Here is an 8,971-nt window from a genome sequence, read left to right as displayed (position 1 = left end):
ATCCAACCTTGGTCTAAAACAATTAAGCAACACAATTTACGTCTTGATATGCCATAGCACCTAACATGTCTTGGAATGCCTTGGCACTATGTGGCATGCGTTAACATCCTCTACATTCCTTGGCATGCTTTGACACCATGGCACTTCCTGACATGCCTTGGTAGTTTAGCATACCTTGGCATTGCCTAGAATATAACCTTGTCACTCCCTCCTTAACACACCTAGAACTCATTGAAACTCCCTCTCACACACTCTTATTTGTTAATTTCCATGCATTTTGAACTAGTGCTTCCTTATGTTTCCTTGACATCCCCTAACACTCCCTAGCTCACGCTAGCACCTGACACATCTTGGCCTACCATCTTGACACTCTAGCATTCCTTGGAACTACATAGTATACCTTGTCACTCTCTCCTTAACACACCTAGACATCGCTGACACTCTTGGTCACAAACTCTTATTCATTCATTTCCATGCATTTTTACCTAGTTCTCTCTTGTGTTTCCCTAGCACTCCTTATCACTCCTTGACATGTGTTGTTACACCCTAGCACCTATGACATCTTGGCATGTTGCCCTAGCCTCTAGCATGCCTTAAGACTTCCTACATAGCTTGTCAATTTGTCCTTAGCACACCTAGAACTCACTAAAACTTCTAATCACAAACTCTTATTTGTTCATTTCCATTCATTTTGACATAGTTCTCCCTTGTGTTTCACTGGCACTCCCAACTAACACTTCCTTACACCTGTTGGCACATCTTGGCTGCATGTTGCCCTGGAACTCTAGCATTCCTTAGCATTGCCAAGAATACCTTGTAACTACTCCTTAACACACTTGGAACTGACTAACACTCCATGCCACACACTCTTATTCCTTCATTTCCATGCATTGTGACCTAGTTCTCCCTTGTGTTTCCCTAACACTCCCTAACACTCCTTGGCACATATTGGCACACCATGGCACTTGCCACATCTTAGTAGGATTTCTTAGCACTCTATCAAATATTGACATTGCTTATCATACGTTGTCACTCCCTCCTTAGCACACCTATAACTTTTGACTTAGTTACTGGAGAACCCACAATAAAGACCATTTTTCGTCAACGTTTCAAATCCCAACAGGGATCCATCATCAGGACTTCTTGAATGTTGATAGTAGAAGAGCTAAATTGAGAGATTTAAATATTTATGAGGAGAGTTGATTTAATGATGAGATGAAGGTCAGCTTCATTAATGATATTTAGTATTATCTTTTTTAAGTTTTTATTGTAATTTTGAATATTTTTTGAATACTTATTGAAGAGTTAATTTTACTAATTTTAAGTATTAAAAATTATTATTATTAAATCCAATTATTAATATTAAATAAAAACCTAATCCTTAATCTTAATTGAATACTAATCCTTAATCTTAATATAACTGAATCTTAATATTGATTAATAATAATCCTAATAATTAATATTAATAATTTTTAAAAATAGTAATTATTATTATAATTTTTTACTACCAAATGTTTATTAATAGATTTCAATTAATAATTAATGATAATAGTAATAGTTATTATTGTAATTATTATTGTAAATGTTATAATTACATACTAATTATTAATTATTATTTACTAAATATTAAATACTAATTATTATTTAATAATACTTATTATTATTTATTAATAGATCTTAATTAGTAATTAATAATAAAAATTCATAATAATAATTAGTAATAGTTATTATCATAAATATTATTGTAATTGTTATAATTAATTAATAATTATTATTATTATCATACTTAGTTTGAAAATTATTATTAAGAGTAATAAAAATAGCAATACTACTAACCACGCCTGGAATTTGACGTCCCACAAGACGTATTTCCTATTTTAAGAAGTATTTGACAGTTGCTTGAAATTTTTACCCGTCAAATTTGAGGTGCCTCATCAATCAATAACCGTCATTTTGACATTTAATTGGGGATATTTCCTATCAAAATTTATAATACCGGTCAGAGTTAAAAACACCAAAATTTAGTTATTTTGACGTTTAATTTGGGATATTTCCCGTCAAAATTTATAATACCCATTAGTGTTAAAAACACCAAAATTTATATTACCCGTCAGAGTTAAAAACACCAAAATTTATAGTACCAGTCCTAAGTTAAAAACAACAAAATAAGACTAGGCCTAGGGTCATAAGGAAAATGCTTACAGTGCATCTAGCTCACATGGCACTGGAGCCTTGCACACTTTCATAGATTTGAGGCCTATAAAAGATTATTTGGCTATAGTCCTTTTGTAGATTTGAACTTTATGAAACGATCTCGCCCTGGGAAACTAAGAACAACTAGATTGTAAGTTAGGTGTTACATTCAAGGAACCAACCAACCAGTCTACGTCAAGAATGTGAATTCAGCCATCCAATTGTATGCTAGTAGGTGATTGCAAAACACTAAAACTATACTTGCGTTTTCTGCTCTACCATGTATTCACTACCATGTTATTTTCTTGAAACGCAAGGATAGGTCACTCAAAAAATGTTGGAGCTTTCTACTAAAATTACTGTCATCATTTACATCAAAATTGGCAAGATTTAACAGTTTGCAAGTCCCAAGTAAGTTTCCTTCTTCAATCTGTTTCAATCTCATTCAGTTGTTTTTTTTCATTCTTTCTTCCTATTGTATTTGTTTTCTCTGAAATTATCGACGCCCTTGTCAAAATTAATTTCTCCAAGATCCGATATTAGAAAAATAGCTTGTGATTTATTCCATAGTGAAGCTTACAATTACCATCTTGAAAACTAAGAGTCGTGATTTTGACTATTTTTGTATTTTTGAGTGCCCTTCTTTATTTTGACTATTTTTTATTTTGATTAATTTTGTTTTTTGAGCTTTTTACTAAAGGTTTTGAAATCAACCTTATTTTGACTATTTTTGTTTTTTTGAGTGCCCTTCCTTATTTTCACTAATTTTGTTTTGTGAGTTTTTTACTAAAGGCTTTGAAATCAACCTTATTTTTACAGCAGTGAATTTTCCTTTAAAATAAAATAATTATATAGTTATTCAATGAAATTTCTTTTACTATAAAAATAATTATGGAAGATGTTACAAGCTCATTTTTATATAGTGTATCTATTTAGGTTGTCAACCACTTCTAATATAGTTGTATTTAGAGGATGCAACCAGTACTAAGTACATGAATAGAATAAGTAATGGTATTGTCTAGCGTAATGCTCAATAGGAAGAATTGCTTTGTGTACTTGGTTGGGTTGTATATTTCATCTATGTTGTGGAAAGTAATGTGAATTCAATTTTTTATGTTGAGGACACTATAGGCTCATATGAAAATGATTAGTTAACAATGTTCAGATGTAGATGATAAGTTGATTACCTTGTAGATTGTAGAGTTTGTTTCGTTTAAACATTTTTCAGCTTCATGGTTTTAGGAATAATGTATTCTAAATATTTATAATGGATATCAAATTAGTTGAAAGAATATACAAATATTTTAAAAAATATTTAGCTATCATCACTAGATTTATTATTCAATAGTTCATAGATGGTTGAAAGTGAACTTATAGGGATTAAAGTTATCTTGGTATAAATAAAGAGATCTTGGTAAGAATTCAGTACATAAAATATGCAGTGAGTAAATAAAGATGTGTGTGCCCATCTGTAAATAAAATATTTGGTGAAAATAAGCTATAAAGAAATAGTTAAACATGTAATTATATGTTTAATAAATTCATATGTAGTAGATTATTAGATTTAAATAAATTATAAAAAAGGATAATAGTTAAATTTTTAATATTTAAAAAAAATAACTCTATCTCATCTACTAGTGGTTGACGATCCTCATCATCTTAACTATATGACTTTCTTTAGTTTTTTTCACATGTCAAAATTTATGTATATAATCAAAACTATTAACTCCCAAAGGCTAAAAAGCTTTATAAAATCTTAAAAGTATGCTTGTATGCTATGGGGAAACACAAATGTTAACTTAGGAAGAAACAAAGCACTCTAAGAGGGAGATTAAAGAAAGTTGAGAAGCAGGAGTAGTTTAAAGAGAGTTTTTAGATAAGGGAAGGTTGACACTCACAAATTTAGGTAGAACGTAAAAAGAAGGGCATGAAAAATGCCAAAACGTCATCAAATTTTCATTTGACAGGCATAGGAAATTTGAAATTCCAAGCTTGCTACTAACTATTGGAATAGGAGAGGGAGATATCTACCCACTAAGCGCTATACCTGAGATGTATTGGTGATCTTAAATTATGTTATTAAGGGAAGCCAGCTTCCACTAATCTCAATGCCATTGTCTCTGTTGAGATTATGTGGATGTTTGATAATATCAAGAGCTTATCTAATCTTTCGCAACTTGTTAACACTCCCTATCACACACGCACATTCATTCATTTACATGTAATTGAAATGAGTCCTCCCTTGAGTTTCCATGGCAATTCCTAGCATGTGTTGGCACCACATCCTAGAACCTAGCACACATTGGCATGCCTTAGCACTTGGCATGTCTTTACATGCCTAACATTCCTTGGAACTTTATAACATGTGTTATCACTTCTTGAAATTCCCTGCACACCTTGGAACTCCCTAGTTTTCATGCCCTCATAGATAACCTTACCTTTTTTGTGACTTGGGAACCCAACCAAGTCATTAAAAAAATAGTGTTGTGCCTAGATCAAAGTCTCCCTTTGTCTCAAACTGCTTTTCCCATCCTCTTATCACAATCATAGGCTTTCATCCTACAAGTCCTAATATGAAATTCTCCTAACACACTTCATCCATGGGACACCTAGAATTCACTGACACTCCCTGGCATAATCTCTTATTCATTCATTTCCATCCACTTTGACCTAGTTATCCCTTGTGATTCATTGACACTTCCAAACATTCCTTGACATGCATTGACACTATCTGGCATATGTCAGCATGCCTTTTCATTCCTTGGCATGCCATGGCACTCCTTAATTATCATTCCCTCATAACTACCCTTATTTTCTTTTAGACTTAGGAACCCAACCAAGTCCTACCTTGACTACAACAACTTTACCAAGTTACATTTACTACAACTAGACTATGCCTTGTTCCCCTAATGGACTATAAATAATCTTAGGCTTCTCATGTCCAATATTAACTCATCCCACTTAACAAGTTACCAAGTCAAGGCTCACATCCAATAGTGCCCATAAAACAACTAAGCAACATAGTTTACATCTTCACATGCCATAACATCTGGCACGTATAATAATCCATTGGTGCTACATGGCACACATTATCATCCCCTACATTCCTTGGCATGATTTTCCACTCCCTTATAGACCCTACCACCCCCTAACATGCCCTAACACTCTAGCATGCCTTGGCACTACCTAGAATATACCCTTGTCACTCCCTCCTTAACACAATTGGAGCTTGCTGACACTCCCTATCACACACTCTTATCTATTCATTTCCGTGCAATTTTAACTAGTTCTCCCTTATGTTCTCATGGCACTCCCTGACACACATTGGAACACCCTAGGACTTGGCACATCTTGTTATGTCGCCCTAGCACTCTAGCATTCCTTGGAACTACCTAGCATACCTTGTCACTCCCTCCTTAGCACACCTATAATTTGCTGACAATCCCTGTCATGCACTCTTATTCATTCATTTACATGCATTTGAAACTAGTTCTCCCTTGTTTTTCCCTGACATTCCATAACTCTCCCTGGCATGCATTGGCACACCTTAGCACCTAGCACATCTTGTCATGTTTCCCTAGCCTCTAGAATTCCTTAGCACTGCCTAGCATACCTTGTCACTCCCTCCTTAGCACACCCTGAAATCACTGACACTTCTTATCACAAACTCTTAATCATTCATTTGCATGCATTATTTTCACCTAGTGCTCCCTTATGTTTCCCTAACACTCCATAACACTTCCTAGCACTATTTGGCACACCTTGGCACATATTGGCTGCATGTCGCTTTGGAACTCTAGAATGACTTAGCGCTGCTTATCACACCATGTCACTCCCCTCTTACCACACCTGTAACTCATTGACACTCCCTGTCACACACTATTATTCATTCATTTCCATGCATTTTGACCTAGTGATCCCTTGTGTTTCCCTAGCACTCACTAACACTCAACACACATTGGCACACCTAACTGCAATGAGTTTCACTAACAATCAATCCAAAAACCCTTCCAGAGTCTAGCTAGTTACTTGTTCTTCACTAAGATATTAGGGTTAAGTCTATTGTATAGTGTTCAACGTGAAAATATTACTAGGTGTTTTTATCACATAGAGTAATTATGGTCTTCCCCATGTACACAAGGATAATTGAGAAGTGTTTCCCATAATCATGCAAGTGGAACTTCAACATGTACATCAGGGTAACCACAAAATATTTATCATATTTACACAATGCAAGGTGATAGGAAAATATTTACATTATATACGTGAATGTACTAAGATCAAGACCATTAGCGTCATATCTACATATTTACCACAAGACGAGGGTCATTACAACCCCTTAAAATAGCTATACGGCCTTCCTTTTTTGCAGCTCCTTGACCACAAGGGTTTAATTCAAAAACACATAGTTCCTTTAAAGATTTGTAGGTTGAGGTAGCCACTTCAAGCCCTTGAACTTAAAGATAATAAAATATTTGCAATTTGTTAAAATAATAAGTCCATTATGCACACTCCTCATATTAGAGTTGGGTAGAGAGGGAGAATACTTGATTGATGCCAACCTTGTAAATGAAAAACTTTGCCTACTCATTAGTTGGACACTCCACCACTAGTTGACACCACTAACACACACCAAAAGTCCAAGATACCCATAATATGTGTCCTACACCCAAGGGCTTAGACTAAATGTCCATAAATGTACCTTCAACTTTAGATGTCCCAAAATAGTAATATCCTAACCCTAGCCTATTTTTTAGATTTTTGTAACATTCTCCTTAACTAACATTTGTTTTTAACTATTTAATCCACTTACCATATACTCTCTCTTGTTTGCACCCACCTAGTATACAAGAACACTTATGTCTTTAATACAACGAAGTTAAGAGGGCATGTTTCTTTCTTACACTTAAATGTTTTCAATACAACCAAGTTAAGAGCACATGTTCCCTTTTCAAATTCCAAAATTATAACATGTCTATCTCTATAAACTAACAACAAAATCATTGCATAAAAAAGGTAAGCTTAAAATTAAATTAAAATTAGATTATTATTATTATGATAAATACACCAAATGTGGAAAGATTGTTTTCAAACACAACCATAAAAAAAAGTGTTAGTCTATAAAATACAACTACAAACTTATTAAGCCAGCCTAGATCCATCTTAACCCAGATCTATCAGGTGCTGAGAGGGATCCAATCTCTCGATGTGCAAACCTCTTTTTTGGCACTTGATAGATCTAGGTTAAAATGGATCTACGATGGTTATATAATATTATATAATATATATCTTTGTATCTATGTGTCTCTTTCTTATTCCCTCTCTCTATCTCACCCCCCAAACACACACACTGTCTCTCCATATCTATCTCTCTCTCCACTTCTCTCTTCTCTCCCTCTCTCTCTATCCATCTATCCATTGTCACTCCCTCTCTCTCTCCAAATCTATCTCCCTATGCCTTAGTTCTTTCCTCCCTCTCTCTCCCCCTCCAACTCCATATCTATCCATTGTCACTCCCTCTCTCTCTCCACCTCTATCTTGCTATGCCTTAGTTCTTTCCTCCCTCTCTCTCCACCTCTATCTCCCTATGCCTTAGTTCTTTCCTCCCTCTCTCTTCCTACCTCCTTCTTGTTGTCTCCCCCCATCACTCTCTGACTCTCTGTTTCTCTCTCTCTCTCTCTCTCTCTCCACCCTCCATCTTTGTCACTATCTCCCTCCCCCTCCCTTCCCTTCATTTTTCTTGCTATCATCACTTGGATCCTTAGTTAAAATAAATCTATGTTGGTTCTTACTAATATTTGTATTATATAAATTTCACATCTTTAAATACAAAAGTATTCTCATTTTTAATTTTATTAAAACCTTAATTTAAGTTATTTGGGAATAATTTTAGTGGTCATGAGGATAGAGGGTTTATATATATCTCAAAACTAATTACAACCCTTTTCCTATTAGATTCAAATAATTTTTTTTATTAAATTAAATTAATTTAAAATATTTTTATTGTGAAATAGGTTATGGTTTTTGGGCATATGGTATTGATAAGGCATGATATTGGCCCATGGTATTGTAACAAAGCCTATTTACAAGTTAATAATATCCATGGTAAAGTGGGGGTGAATATCTATGGTTAAGAATCTTGTCATATTGTTATAAAATATTTAAATTGTGAAATAAGATATGATTTTTTGGCATGTGGTATTGATAAACCATGGTATTAACCCATGCTATTGTAACAAAGCCTATTCACAAGTTCATAATATCAATGACAAAGTGGGGGTGAATATCCATGATTAAGAATCCGGTCATATTCTTATAAAATATTTTGATTTTGAAATAAGTTATGTTTTTTGGGCATGTGATATTGATAAGCCATGGTATAGGCCCATGATATTGTAACAAATTTTATTTCCAAGTTAATAATATCCATGGTTAAGAATATTTTCATATTGTTATAAAATATTTTGATCGTGAAATAAGTTATGTTTTTAGAGCATGTAGTATTGATAAGCCATGGTATTGCCCCATGGTATTATAACGAAACCAATTTTTTACAAGTTAATAATATCCACTGTAAAGTGGGGGGTGAATATCCATGGTTAAGAATCTTGTCATATTGTTATAAAATATTTTGGTTGTGTAAGAAGTTATGGTTTTTGGGCTTGAGGTATTGGTAAGCCATGGTATTGGCTCATGGTATTGTAACAAAACCTATTCACAAGTTAATAACAAAATAAAAATATAAAAAAAATGAATTTTATTATTTTTATTATTAATT

Source organism: Pinus tabuliformis, chromosome 1_2 (assembly GCF_031772625.1).
Source record: "Pinus tabuliformis cultivar Carrire ecotype Pingquan chromosome 1_2, CPIR1, whole genome shotgun sequence".
Taxonomy (NCBI): Eukaryota; Viridiplantae; Streptophyta; class Pinopsida; order Pinales; family Pinaceae; genus Pinus; species Pinus tabuliformis.
The sequence above is the reverse complement of the archived record's forward strand: the minus strand, read 5'-3'. Positions refer to the sequence as shown.